The 15,329-nt window shown below is 41.6% G+C and overlaps 1 long non-coding RNA gene across 3 annotated transcripts in view; it reads left to right on the top strand.

Annotated features, from left to right (window-relative positions):
- The first annotated feature begins 750 nt into the window (after window positions 1-750).
- The window catches only part of LOC309791955, a 22,515-nt gene continuing 7,936 nt past the window's right edge, over window positions 751-15,329 (top strand). The window contains exons 1-2 of one of the 3 annotated variants that reach the window (XR_014291588.1): window positions 751-1,042; window positions 14,010-14,067. This is a non-coding gene — a long non-coding RNA (uncharacterized lncRNA). The remainder of the gene's footprint in view (window positions 1,043-14,009; window positions 14,068-15,329) is intronic. The other 2 variants (XR_014291589.1, XR_014291590.1) reach the window with 2 other exon arrangements.

Here is a 15,329-nt window from a genome sequence, read left to right as displayed (position 1 = left end):
TCGACATTTAGTAAAGTCAAAGTTCAGAATAAAGTTGTAAGGAATAATTTTGGTCCTGCCCCGGTAGAGAGAATCAGTATAAAGGCTGTATTGCTAATCTTGAGTGATGGGGCCATTATGGCTCCTCTTTAGTCTTTACAGAAAGTCAGTCTGTACGTAAATCCCCTTCCTGTCCTATCCCTTGAGAAAGGAGTACAAACCTAAACAACAAAAGGAGAAAAATCTTTGGTTAGATGCGCATATTAGACCAATTCCCGTCAGTTAAAGCTGTCTATTTGTACATTTCTCATTAAGTTTAAATGAGGCTGTCGTCCTATGTACTGTGAGGTTCCTTACCCTACCTGCCTGACTTGGGCACTGACCTCAGGAGACAGTAGCAGCTGGGAGGCTGCTTCACCACCGGCGACCTGGGCCCCTCTTTAAGGTTCTCTGTCTGCAAAATGCTGGGAGGTTGCGTATTTCGTTAAAAAGGGGGAGGCCAGTTCTGTTGCTAGCTGCTGGTTGACCTTTTCCTCCTTCCCCCTTCAGCCTGAAGGCGTTTGTCAAAGGACAAATCAAAGAGAGGCTGGACCACCGCCTGGCATAGACCCCAATGCTGAGACAGCAATCGCGCGGGGCGGCAAGAAGGCAGCAGCTGGCGCTTCAGGGGTGTCCTCACGGCTGCCTGGCACCTAGGCTGCAAAAAGCCCCCCGTCCATGGCTGTTCGCGAGCCGGCCGGAGGCAACCCTGGCAGCGGGTCTTCCCCTAAGGGCACGCTTCCTCCCACAGCGTGTCCCGGGTCGGCAGCACCGAGCTCGCAGACCTGGGCTCTTCGGTCTGTAGGCGCATGCGCGGCCAGCGCGCTCCCAGCAGTCCCCTCCCCTCCCCTCCGCCAGGAGACATTTTGGGCACGCCCCAGCAGCAGGTATCCGAAGAGCCAGTGTACGAGCGGCCAGAGCCCTAGTCCGGCTCCTTCGGAGGGCAAGCATGGCGCGGCTTCGAGCGCTGCGAAGGACAGCGGCCGGTATTCTTCCTTAAATTCCTTCTGTGGCTTCTCTACTGGTAGGGAGCAGCTCCTACTGCGGCGGGGGGGGGGGGTAGAGGGGGTGGACAGCCCAGTCAGCGAGGCGTCCACCACCTGCCGGGCCCGTTAGGTGTCAGCCTTGACCCTTCGGTGCACTTTTGTTCCCTCAAGAGATCTTACCCCCAATGTCAGCTGTGACATTAGTTAGTTAATTTAACCTCATCTCCATGCACACCTGCATACACTTCGTAAAAGTTCGTGTGTAGAGTGCGAGTTTGTGTGACCATTGGGAAGGCAGTATGGATGCGTGCCTGTCGTGCTTTGCATTTAACTCGTGGACCTGTTTGCCGGGGTTAATTTTTACTCTGGTGATTTACATGTAGCTAAAGACCAGTGAGCCTTCACTCTTCTTTATTAAGTGCATTCTCTCTCCCTGTCGCCACCTCCAGCATGGCCTTGTTAGAGAGAGTATTTCTTAGTTGCTCAGAGGAATGGGGGCACTGAACTAGATAATGGAAATTCAAATTTAAACAAACAAATCAGCAGACTTCTGATCTTGGCTTCTTATTCTTGATATTGGTCCCAGAGTAACCACTTTCAACATTTTCAGCTGTTTCTTCTAATGCTTGTTTCCCTTTTTCTGAATTATATACACTTTCTGGTGCTTCTTGATATTTTCAGTTACAGATAGTATCTATTGCTTGGAAATTGAGGATATAGGTCTGTTAACATACCATTCACCCAAAATACACTTCCTTTCCCTCATCTGATAAATCACATTAAAATAGTTAAAATTTACACTATATTGATCTTTATGCCTTTATCACTAATTACATTACCTTCTTACACATATAACTACACACACAACACATAACTAAACCCAATTACACAGTAGTTACATTCGTGCACACACTGAAGTGATATTGCTTATACTATTAAGGCTAGGGAATTATTAGAGGGCTCTCATCTGTGGTTGTATTGGTTGTGCCTTTGCAAAGACTTTTGAATCATCTGCTCAGAGGAAGGGAGGCTTTTTAAAGTTAGTAATTCCAGAGGTGGTGAGTCAGTTTTTCAAGTTGATGGGCGTCCATATCTAACCAAGCAAGACAAAAAAACATCATCTGTGCCTGGACTGGATCTTTATGTTTAAGTTTATTTTCTTAGACTTTTTCTCCCTAGAATTCACAATTCATACCCTCATTCAACCCGTATTAATTAAACTCCTTTATGCTTCAGGCACTTTTACAAAAACTGGGGTGCAGAGGTGAACAAAAGTCAAAGTTCGTGTTCTCTTGGAACTTCCAGGTTAGGGGAAACAGGTAAACAAATGAAGGAAAAATATGTTAGGGATTGATAAATACAATGAGGAAAAACACGTAGGATATGGAGAATAGAAAGTGCTGGAGGGAGGTAGCAGGGACTGCTAGCTATTTCCCAATAGCCATTCTTCTCCCACCCCACCTTTTTTGAAAAGTAGCCATAGAACCCTTGCAGCTTAGTGCAGCCATGTGACTAAGTCCTGGCCAGTGGGATGTGTTAATGCATTTATGACCTACTGTAAGTGGTCTTAAAGCAGTTTAGGTTGTTGCCCTCTTTGTTTCTTTCTTATTTCTGCCTGCTGGAATGTGAAGGTAATGGCTTGAGTTCCTGGACTATGAGGTATAAACCACATGCTGAAGATGGCAGAGCAAGAGAGAAGCAGTCAGGGTTCTGACACCATGGAGCACCATACTAGGAGCCCTGTATGAACTCCTTTTTTACTTGAGAAATCATTTTCTAGTGGCTTAAACCTATGATCTTAATGAAAAGGAGAGTAACTATTTTCTCTTTTTCATTTGTTTCTATTATTTTCATTATACCTATCACTTATTAATCACCAAATTCTTTGCCAAAAGAATAAATTTCCTCTCAGTATGATTAAACCCATTAATCAGCTTAGCAGTTTCATCTTCTGGCTTTGTCTTTTGGGTGTCTTTTGTTTTCTTGCTCCAGTGTGGACTAATTGTTCTCTAAGATAGCATGGTAGTAATTCTGGGATCTCCTCTCACTGATATCCTGGGGGTCTCATTTGCCTTGTGTTGGACCTCCTGTTGCCAGGATTTTGTAGCTTTTTTTTTTTTTTTTTTTTTACTCCTACATTTTGGAGAGGGTGCGTGGGAGTTAAACATTTGAGACTTGCATCTCTAAAAATGTTTTATTCTGTCAACCCTCTTGATTCATATGTTGGTTGGGTATATAACCCAAATTCTACATTGGAAATAATTTTTCCTTATATTTTCAAAGAAATTCTCCAGGGTATTATAGCTTCTAGTAAGAAATTCATAGCGTTCTGATTCCTAATTCTTTGTATGTGACTTGTTTTTCTTTCTCTTTTTGGAATCTTTTATGCTTTTTTCATTTTCCCTGGGGTTCTGAAATTTCACAATTACTGAAATTTCACAATTACATGCCTTGGAGTAGGCATTTTTTTTCATCCATTTTTCCTCACTCAGTGTCCCCTCTTAATCTGGACACTCTTCAATCCTGAAAAATGTTTGTGTTTCTTGGAGTTTTTTCCTTCTCTTGTCAATCTCTGGATCGTCTGTTTTTCAAACATTCTGCCTCCACTTGATCTTCTCACTTTCTTTTTCTACTATTTTACATCTCTACTTTTTTTGGTGTAGGTTTTCTTGGGGTTAAGTACCACAGTTTTTTCTTTCTTTATTTTTTTTGCGGTACGCGGGCCTCTCACTGTTGTGGCCTCTCCCATTGCGGAGCACAGGCTCCAGACGCGCAGGCTCAGTGGCCATGGCTCACGGGCCCAGCCGCTCCACGGCATGAGGGATCTTCCTGGACTGGGGCACGAACCCGTGTCCCCTGCATCGGCAGGTGGACTCTCAACCACTGCGCCACCAGGGAAGCCCTAAGTACCACAGTTTTATCTTCTAACTTATCTACTGAATTTTAAACTCCTACTTTCACAGTATTTATTTACAAGAGCTCTTTTTTATCCCTTCCCCAGAATATTTTTATTTTTAAAAATAATATTCTCTTTCTTTTTCATGGGTTAAATATTTCTATATCTGTGGACATTAATTACAGGTATTTATTTTAGTCATTGCTTTAGGTCTTTTTCCTGTATTATTTCTTTTTCTTTCAAGTTTTATTATATTTTCTCTCGTTTGATTCCTTTTCTCTCTTGTTACTAGGGTTTTTCCTATAATATTTTTATGTTTGTGATCCTTGACTATCAGATCATATTTTGGAGAGAGACAAAAAAAAAATTGACAGCTCTTTGAGTACCTGGAGGGGTGGCTGTCAAACAGTGGGCTTCACTGTAGGGTTTTCTGACTGGGCTGTTTCATCACTGGGGAAATTGCCTCATTTGCTACCATGTGTAAGTCATTTCTCTTAGTTACCCCTCTGAGGAAACTTCCAGGATTCCATCTATGAGTTATAAGCCTTACTGCCAGTTTCCTATGACTGAGGAGGGTAGCATACTGAATATCTCAGTGTTTGGTTGGTAGTCATTCACATAATTTATTTAAGACTGTTTTTGACACTTTCCGCTGTATCTGGTATTCCTGAATGTGGTTCAACCTTTCAAGAATGTATTAAATAGGTTAGGCTAAAGTGCTGTAACAAATAGACACCAAAATGTATGTCTCAGACACAGTAGGATTTTTTTTTTTATGTTCCAATACAGCTTTACTTATAGACATTGAAATTTGAATTTTATATAATTTTCACATATCGTGAAATAGAATTCTTTTAATCTTTCCCAACTGTTTAAAAATGTAGAAATCATACTTAGACCATGGATTGTGTAAAAACAAGGTGATAGAGCAAATTTGGTCCACAGCTTATAGTTTATAGACCCTTTTTTTTTTTTTTTTTTTAGTTTCTGCTTTATAACAAAGTGAATCAGTCATACATATACATCTGTTCCCACATCCCTTCCCTCATGCATCTCCCTCCCTCCCACCCTCCCCATCCCACCCCTCCAGGTGGTCACAAAGCACCGAGCTGATCTCCCTGTGCTCTGCGGCTGCTTCCCACTATCTATCTACCTTACGTTTGGTAGTGTATATATGTCCATGCCTCTCTTTCGCTTTGTCACAGCTTACGCTTCCCCCTCCCCATATCCTCAAGTCCATTCTCAAGTAGGTCTGTGTCTTTATTCCCGTTTTACCCCTAGGTTCTTCATGACATTTTTTTTTTAAATTCCATATATATGTGTTAGCATACGGTATTTGTCTTTCTCTTTCTGACTTACTTCACTCTGTATGACAGACTCTAGGTCTATCCACCTCACTACAAATAGCTCAGTTTCATTTCTTTTTATGGCTGAGTAATATTCCATTGTATATATGTGCCACATCTTCTTTATCCATTCATCCGATGATGGACACTTAGGTTGTTTCCATCTCCGGGCTATTGTGAATAGAGCTGCAATGAACATTTTGGTACATGTCTCTTTTTGAATTATGGTTTTCTCAGGGTATATGCCTAGTAGTGGGATTGCTGGGTCATATGGTAGTTCTATTTTTAGTTTTTTAAGGAACCTCCATACTGTTCTCCATAGTGGCTGTACCAATTCACATTCCCACCAGCAGTGCAAGAGTGTTCCCTTTTCTCCACACCCTCTCCAGCATTTATTGTTTCTAGATTTCTTGATGATGGCCATTCTGACTGGTGTGAGATGATATCTCATTGTAGTTTTGATTTGCATGTCTCTAATGATTAATGATGTTGAGCATTCTTTCATGGGTTTGTTGGCAGTCTGTATATCTTCTTTGGAGAAATGCCTATTTAAGTCTTCTGCCCATTTTTGGATTGGGTTGTTTATTTTTTTGCTATTGAGCTGCATGAGCTGTTTATAAATTTTGGAGATTAATCCTTTGTCAGTTGCTTCATTTGCAAATATTTTCTCCCATTCTGAGGGTTGTCTTTTGGTCTTGTTTATGGTTTCCTTTGCTGTGCAAAAGCTTTGAAGTTTCATTAGGTCCCATTTGTTTATCTTTGTTTTTATTTCCATTTCTCTAGGAGGTGGGTCCAAAAGGATCTTGCTGTGATTTATGTCATAGAGTGTTCTGCCTATGTCTTCCTCTAAGAGTTTGATAGTTTCTGGCCTTACATTTAGGTCTTTAATCCATTTTGAGCTTACTTTTGTATATGGTGTTAGGGAATGATCTAATCTCATACTTTTACATGTCCCTGTCCAGTTTTCCCAGCACCACTTATTGAAGAGGCTGTCCTTTCTCCACTGTACATTCCTGCCTCCTTTATCAAAGATAAGTTGACCATATGTGCGTGGGTTTATCTCTGGGATTTCTATCCTGTTCCATTGATCTATCTTTCTGTTTTTATGCCAGTACCACACTGTCTTGATTACTGTAGCTTTGTAGTATAGTCTGAAGTCAGGGAGCCTGATTCCTCCAGCTCCATTTTTCGTTCTCAAGATTGCTTTGGTTATTCGGGGTCTTTTGTTTATCCAAACAAATTTTGAATTTTTTTGTTCTAGTTCTGTGAAAAATGCCAGTGGTAGTTTGATAGGGATTGCATTGAATCTGTAGATTGCTTTGGGTAGTACAGTCATTTTCACAATATTGATTCTTCAAATCCAGGAGCATGGTATATCTCTCCATCTATTTGTATCATCTTTAATTTCTTTCATCAGTGTCTTATAATTTTCTGCATACAGGTCTTTTGTCTCCTTAGGTAGGTTTATTCCTAGATATTTTATTCTTTTTGTTGCAATGGTAAATGGGAGTGTTTTCTTGATTTCATTTTCAGATTTTTCATCATTAGTGTACAGGAATGCCAGAGATTTCTGTGCATTAATTTTGTATCCTGCTACTTTACCAAATTCATTGATTAGCTCTAGTAGTTTTCTGGTAGCATCTTTAGGATTCTCTATGTATAGTATCATGTCATCTGCAAACAGTGACAGCTTTACTTCTTCTTTTCCAATTTGGATTCCTTTTATTTCCTTTTCTTCTCTGATTGCTGTGGCTAAAACTTCCAAAACTAGGTTGAATAAGAGTGGTGAGAGTGGGCAGCCTTGTCTTGTTCCTGATCTTAGTGGAAATGGTTTCAGTTTTTCACCATTGAGGACAATGTTGGCTGTGGGTTTGTCATATATGGCCTTTATTATGTTGAGGAAAGTTCCCTCTATGCCTACTTTCTGCAGGGTTTTTATCATAAATGGGTGTTGAATTTTCTCGAAAGCTTTCTCTGCATCTATTGAGATGATCATGTGGTTTTTCTCCTTCAACTTGTTAATATGGTGTATCACGTTGATTGATTTGCATATATTGAAGAATCCTTGCATTCCTGGAATAAACCCCACTTGATCATGGTGCATGATCCTTTTAATGTGCTGTTGGATTCTGTTTGCTAGTATTTTGTTGAGGATTTTTGCATCTATGTTCATCAGTGATATTGGCCTGTAGTTTTCTTTCTTTGTGACATCCTTGCCTGGTTTTGGTATCAAGGTGATGGTGACCTCGTAGAATGAGTTTGGGAGTGTTCCTCCCTCTGCTATATTGTTTGGAAGAGTTTGAGAAGGATGGGTGTTAGCTCTTCTCTAAATGTTTGATAGAATTTGCCTGTGAAGCCATCTGGTCCTGGGCTTTTGTTTGTTGGAAGATTTTTAATCACAGTTTCAATTTCAGTGCTTGTGATTGGTCTATTCATATTTTCTATTTCTTCCTGATTCAGTCTTGGAAGGTTGTGCATTTCTAAGAATTTGTCCATTTCTTCCAGGTTGTCCATTTTATTGGCATAGAGTTGCTTGTAGTAATCTCTCATGATCTTTTGTATTTCTGCAGTGTCAGTTGTTACTTCTCCTTTTTCATTTCTAATTCTATTGATTTGAGTCTTCTCCCTTCTTTTCTTGATGAGTCTGGCTAATGGTTTGTCAATTTTGTTTATCTTCTCAAAGAACCAGCTTTTAGTTTGGTTGATCTTTGTTATCGTTTCCTTCATTTCTTTTTCATTTATTTCTGATCTGATCTTTATGATTTCTTTCCTTCTGCTAACTTTGGGATGTTTTTGTTCTTCTTTCTCTAATTGCTTTAGGTGCAGGGTCAGGTTGTTTACTCGAGATGTTTCCTGTTTCTTAAGGTGGGATTGTATTGCTATAAACTTCCCCCTTAGAACTGCTTTTGCTACGTCCCATAGGTTTTGCATCGTCGTGTCTCCATTGTCATTTGTTTCTAGGTATTTTTTAATTTCCTCTTTGATTTCTTCAGTGATCACTTCGTTATTGAGTAGTGTATTGTTTAGCCTCCATGTGTTTGTATTTTTTACAGATCTTTTCCTGTAATTGATGTCTAGTCTCATAGCATTGTGGTCGGAAAAGATACTTGATACAATTTCAATTTTCTTAAATTTACCAAGGCTTGATTTGTGACCCAAGATATGATCTATCCTGGAGAATGTTCCATGAGCACTTGAGAAAAATGTGTATTCTGTTGTTTTTGGATGGAATGTCCTATAAATATCAACTAAGTCCATCTTGTTTAATGTATCATTTAAAGCTTGTGTTTCCTTATTTATTTTCATTTTGGATGATCTGTCCATTGGTGAAAGTGGGGTGTTAAAGTCCCCTACTATGATTGTGTTACTGTCGATTTCCCCTTTTATGGCTGTTAGTATTTGCCTTATGTCTTGAGGTGCTCCTATGTTGGGGGCATAAATATTTACAATTGTTATATCTTCTTCTTGGATCGATCCCTTTATCATTATGTAGTGTCCTTCTTTGTCTCTTCTAATAGTCTTTATTTTAAAGTCTATTTTGTCTGATATAAGAATTGCTACTCCAGCTTTCTTTTGATTTCCATTTGCATGGAATATCTTTTTCCATCCCCTTACTTTCAATCTGTATGTGTCTCTAGGTCTGAAGTGGGTCTCTTGTAGACAGCATATATATGGGTCTTGTTTTTGTATCCATTCAGCCACTCTGTGTCTTTTGGTGGGAGCATTTAGTCCTTTTACATTTAAGGTAATTATTGATATGTATGTTCCTATTCCCATTTCCTTAATTGCTTTGGGTTCATTATTGTAGGTATATTCCTTCTGTTGTGTTTCTTGCCTAGAGGAGTTCCTTTAGCATTTGTTGTAAAGCTGGTTTGATGGTGCTGAACTCTCTCAGCTTTTGCTTGTCTGTAAAGGTTTTAATTTCTCCATCAAATCTGAATGAGATCCTTGCTGGGTAGAGTAATTTGGTTGCAGGTTTCTCTCCTTCATCACTTTAATTATGTCCTGCCACTCCCTTCTGGCTTGTAGAGTTTCTGCTGAGAGATCAGCTGTTAACCTGATGGGGATTCCCTTGTGTGTTATTTGTTGCTTTTCCCTTGCTGCTTTTAATATGATTTCTTTGTGTTTAATTTTTGACAGTTTGATTAATATGTGTCTTGGCGTATTTCTCCTTGGATTTATTCTGTATGGGACTCTCTGTGCCTCCTGGACTTGATTAACTATTTCCTTTCCCATATTAGGGCAGTTTTCAACTATAATCTCTTCAAATATTTTCTCAGTCCCTTTCTTTTTCTCTTCTTCTTCTGGAACCCCTATAATTCGAATGTTGGTGCGTTTAATGTTGTCCCAGAGGTCTCTGAGACTGTCCTCTGTTCTTTTCATTCTTTTTTCTTTATTTTGCTCTGCATCAGTTATTTCCACTATTTTATCTTCCACCTCACTTATCCGTTCTTCTGCCTCAGTTATTCTGCTATTGATCCCATCTAGAGTATTTTTCATTTCATTTATTGTGTTTTTAATCGATGCTTGATTCATCTTTAGTTCTTCTAGGTCCTTGTTAACTGTTTCTTGCATTTTGTCTATTCTATTTCCAAGATTTTGGATCTTGGAAATAGAATCTTGGATCAGCTTTACTATCATTATTCTGAATTCTTTTTCAGGTAGACTGCCTATTACCTCTTCATTTGTTAGGTCTGGTAGGTTTTTACCTTGCTCCTTCACCTGCTGTGTGTTTTTCTGTCTTCTCATTTTGCTTATGTTACTGTGTTTGGGGTCTCCTTTTTGCAGGCTGCAGATTCGTAGTTCCCGTTGTTTTTGGTGTCTGTCCCCCGTGGCTAAGGTTGTTTCAGTAGGTTGCGTAGGCTTCCTGGTGGGGGGGACTAATGCCTGTGTTCTGGTGGTTGAGGCTCGATCTTGTCTTTCTGGTGGACAGGTCCACGTCTGGTGGTGTGTTTTGGGGTGCCTGTGGCCTTATTATGTTTTTAGGTAGCCTCTCTGCTAATGGGTGGGGTTGTGTTCCTGCCTTGCTAGTTGCTTGGCATAGGGTGACCAGCACTGTAGCTTGCTGGTCGTTGACTGAAGCTGGGTGCTGGTGTTGGGATGGAGATCTCTGGGAGAGTTTCGCTGCTTGATATTATGTGGAGCTGGGAGGTCTCTTCTGGACCCGTGTCCTGAAGTTGGCTCTCCCACTTCAGAGGCACAGCACTGGCTCCTGGCTGCAGCACCAAGAGCCTTTCATCCACCCGGCTCAGAATAACAGGGAGAAAAAGTAGAAAGAATTAGTAGAAGAAAGAAAAAGAGAGGGAAAGAAAGGAAGAAGGGAAGAAAGGAAGGAAGGAAGAAAGAAAGAAAGGAGGGAGGGAGGGAGGAAGGATGGAAAGAAAGAAAGGAGGGAGGGAGGGAGGAATGAAAGCAAAAGGAAGAGTGAATGGAAGAAGGTAGAGAGGGAGGGAGGAAGGAACGAAAGAAAGAAAGACAGGAGGGAGGGAGGAAGGAAGGAAAGAAAAAGAAAGTGGGAAGAAGAAGGGAGGGAGGGAGGGAGAAAAGAAAAAGAAAGAAGGAAAGGAGGAGTGGAGGGCGGGAAGGAGGAAGGGAAGGTAGGAAAAAAAGGAGGAGGTAAAGTAAAATAGAATAAAGTATGAAATATAGTAGCGTTATTAAAATTAAAAAGTAATTATTGAAAAAAAAAAACGGACAGATAAAACCCTGGGACATATGGTGGAAGCAAAGCTATACAGAGAGAATCTTACACAGAAGATTACACATACACATTCACTAAAAGAGAGCAGGGGGAAAAATCAAAAATCTTGCTCTCCAAGTCCACCTCCTCAATTTGGGATAATTCGTTGTAAAAAGAGGAAAAGGGCGAGAAGTCTGAAATCTTGCTCTCTAAGTCCACCTCCTTAATTTGGGATAATTCGTTGTAAAAAGAGGAAAAGGGGGGAAAGTCTTAAATCTTGTCCTCAAAGTCCACTTCCTCAATTTGGGATGATTCGCTGTCCATTCATGCACTCCACAGACGCAGGGCACATCAAATGGACCGTGGAGCTTTAATCCGCTGCCTCCAAGGCTGCACAGAGAGATTTCCCTGTCTCTGCTCTCACAGCTCCCGGGTCTCAGCCTTGAACCTGGCCCCGCCTCTGCGCGTAGGTCGCCGGAGGGCGTCCGTTCTTCGCTCAGGCAGGACGGGTTTAAAGGAGCCGCTGATTCGGGGGCTCTGGCTCACTCAGGCAGAGGGGAGGGAGGGGCGCGCAGTGTGGGGCGGGCCTGCGGCGGCAGAGGCCGGCGTGACGTTGCAGCAGCCCGTGGCGCTCCGTGCGCTTTCCCGGGAAAGCCGTCCCCGGGTCCCGGGACCCCGGCAGTGGCGGTGTGCACAGGCCCCCGGAAGGCGGGGCGGACAGTGACCCGCGCTCGCACACAGGCCCTGCGGCGGCGTCGGTAGCAGCAGCCCCAGCGTCCCACGCCCGTCTCCGGCGCTTCCCCAAGCAGCCCTCTTAATGCCCTCTCCTCGCGCACCAGGAAACAAAAGGGAAAAAAGTCTCTTGCCTCTTCGGCAGCTCCAGACCCTTTCCCCGGACTCCCTCCGGGCTAGCCGTGGTGCACTAACCCCTTCAGGCTCTCTTCCTGCCGCCAGCCCCAGTCCTCTCCCTGCGCTCCGACTGAAAGCCGATACCCGAGCCTCAGCTCCCAGCCCCGCCCGCCACGGCGGCCGAGCAGACAAGCCTCTCGGGCTGGTGTGTGCCTGAGGGCACCGGTCCTCTGTGCCAGAATCTCTCCACTTTGCCCTCCGCACCCCCTGTTGCTGTGCTCTCCTCCGCTACTCCGAAGCTTTCCCCCTCCGCCACCTGCAGTCTCCGCCCGCGAAGGGGCTTGTAGTGTGTGGAAACCTTTCCTCCTTCACGGCTCCCTCCCACTGGTGCAGGTCCCGTCCCTATCCTATTGTCTCTGTTTATTCTTTTTTTCTTTTGCCCTACCCAGGTATGTGGGGAGTTTCTTGCCTTTTGGGGGTTCTGAGGTCTTCTGTCAGCGTTCAGTAGGTGTTCTGTAGGAGTTGTTCCACGTGTAGTTGAATTTCTGATGTATCTGTGGGGAGGAAAGTGATCTCCGCGTCTTACTCTTCCGCCATCTTCCTCTGGGCCACAGTAGGATTTTATTTCTTGTTCTTCTTTTTTTTTTTTTTTTGGCAGTACATGGTCCTCTCACTGTTATGGCCTCTCCCGTTGTGGAGCACAGGCTCTGGACGCGCAGGCTCAGCGGCCATGGCTCACGGGCCCAGCCGCTCCACGGCATGTGGGATCTTCCCAGACCGGGGCACGAACCCATGTCCCCTGCATCGGCAGGCGGACTCTCAACCACTGTGCCACCAGGGAAGCCCTATTTCTTGTTCTTTAAGATCTAAAATGGGTTTTCCTAATTGGCAAGCAGCTCTTCTGTATGTGGTGAATTAAGGACCCAGGCTTCTCGACCCTGTGGCTCTGCCATCCTTAGAGCCCCACCATCAACTGCATCTAGTCATCAGAAAGGGAGTGAGAATTTACAAGGGGAAAGTACTTACCAGATAGTGAAGAGTAAAATGCATGACTGTAACTTAGAGAGGGAAGACATTGCTAAGTGCTGAGATCATTTCCTACTCACTTTCTCACAGGTTTTAATTATCTGCCAAACGCTTGGAGTTAAGCTTTATCTCCAAGTGAGAAAGGTGAATTTCTGAGAGAGAAGTAATTTTCTCAGGTTCACTGCTGCTCAGCGGCACATCCAGGGTTTAAAGCCAGATTTTAAAACCGGTTCAGTTTACCATTTATTTTAAATCAGTTGAGTAATCAATTCACTTTTTAATCTCTTTTAGCTTTACTTGACCATCATGGATTGCTTTTACAGCGTCTTTATAATTTTTTATGCGTTATTTATTCTCAACATTGTATTGAGGGCCACAGCATTAGTGCAAGGGGCTGATAGGCTTGTCCAAACCCATGGGGCCTGTTGTCTCTTTTGCCCCTTGTTAGGTCCTTCAGGATAGTGCCTAGGATTTTCCCATACACACTTTATGATTGAACCTCACGTCCCTCTATCTCTTATGAAGGTTGACAGACACATGGTTTATAGCAAATCAACACTACACAGATTAATATTCCTTCAGAAAATCATTCTGTGTTGTCTTTGCAAGATAGCTTAACGACATTAGTTGAAGTAGTCTTCATATTCAAGATGATTTTCTTCTTATATAGACACTGGATATTAAAAAACACAGCTCCCAATTTTCCCACTCTGTTGGAGTCATTGGAAGTTCGCACTCAGCACAAAATAAACATTGAAAATAGTTAGAGAAAAGTCGTAATTTTACAGGCCGCCTTAGTATAAATTCTATTTCAAAGTATATTTCATTGAATAAGGGTCCTGAGCCTGTGAGTGTTCTGGAATGAGACCTCTTGGTAGATTCATGTGACTAGAGTCTCGTTTGTGATTACGTCTTCAATGAGAGCTAGGCCCTCATTTGGTTGGTTAATTCTTTTCTCATTCCTGTCTCGCTGACCTTCTCGTTCTTAAGAGGTTCTAATAAACATTGATTATTCTCAAATCATATATCCTATTCCTCTCTCTTTCAGAGAACATCAATGATACCTATTTTGCAGACAAGAGAGTATCAGATTCTAATGTGCCTGATACCATGTAGGAGCTGTCGTGTATATTAATGTCTTTTACTTAATATTTTCTTTCTTATTCTCTTTCATTCCACTTTGTGAGGTTCATATTTCCATTTTACAGATTAAAACAAAAACAGCAACCAAGAAGCTCAGAGAGATTAAGAGACAAAGGTAACAAAGTAAGTTGTTCAGATATGGTTCATTCATTTTAATACTCCCCAATAATCCAGTGTTTGAGTATACTGTTGGCCTGTATCTGCGGATTCTGCTTTAGCGGGTTCTGCACCTGTGGATCAAAAACATTAAAAAAAAATTCCAGACAGTTCAAAGAGGAAAAAACTTGAATTTGCTGCCCACAGGCTACTATTTACATGGTATTTACATTCTATGTACAGCTATTTCCATAGCATTTGCATTGTAGTAGGTATTATAAGTATTCTAGAGATGATGAAGTATAAGGAGGATGTGCATAGATTGTATGCAAATACTACACTGTTCTCCATAAGGGACTTGATCATGGCAGATTTCGGTATCTGCTGGGGTCTTGGAACCAATCCCCTGAAATACCAAGGGACATTTGTACTATAACTTTGTTATTTCTTTCCTATTGATTTTTAAGTGTTTCCATATGTTTATTTTATAAATAATGTTTCAGTGAGTAACTGGTACATGGGAGTAGCTGGCAGGTAAACATGGTCACCTAACAGTTTATTGTTTAAGACTTTTAAATACAAAGCCATCACTGGCACTTAGTGATCTTACATTAGTCAAGACCGAGCTCCAGTTAATACTTGAAAATGTAGATCCCATACGTGGAGCATGGCAATTATTGTTTCTGCGTATCTCCTATAGTGTATCAGTATAGGTCACTAGGAATTCTATATGACCCTGTATAATGGGTGTATAAGACCGTTCTTATAACAAGAATCTGTTAGAATTTTTGTTTCTGTTAGATTAATATGCTATACATTGTTGTTTTCCAGTTTACTTACAGCCAGAAGAATTTAACATATTTGAGTAATTTCACACTAATATTTCTGCATTTATTAAGTTTTCAAACCAAAGCAGTCCTTTGTGTGTGTGAGAATTTACAAGCTGCTGCTCTTATAATGTCAAAAACTGAACCAAAGTGAACCCCGTTAGGCTACTCTCAGACCATTTTTAAATTAAATTAAATTAAATTGAATTAAATTAAATTCCATTTATTTATTTTTGGGCCAGGCCTTCCCCGACCAGGGTTTGAACCGAGGCCCCCTGCTGTGGAAGTGCAGAGTCCTAACCACTGGACTGCCAGGAGATTCCTTCTCAGACCTCTTTCAATAGTTTCATTTTGGTACCAGACTTTTTCATGAACTCAGAGAAATCAGTTTTTCATTTGCACTGTCAGTTTTTTTACCTCAATGATGTTTTAACTCTGAATAAAATAATTTTATTTTATTTA

The sequence above is a fragment of the Mesoplodon mirus genome, assembly GCF_964341445.2.
Source record: "Mesoplodon mirus genome assembly, chromosome: 1".
Classification (NCBI taxonomy): domain Eukaryota; kingdom Metazoa; phylum Chordata; class Mammalia; order Artiodactyla; family Ziphiidae; genus Mesoplodon; species Mesoplodon mirus.
Note: the sequence above shows the minus strand (reverse complement) of the source record. Positions and strands in the feature narration are given on the sequence as shown.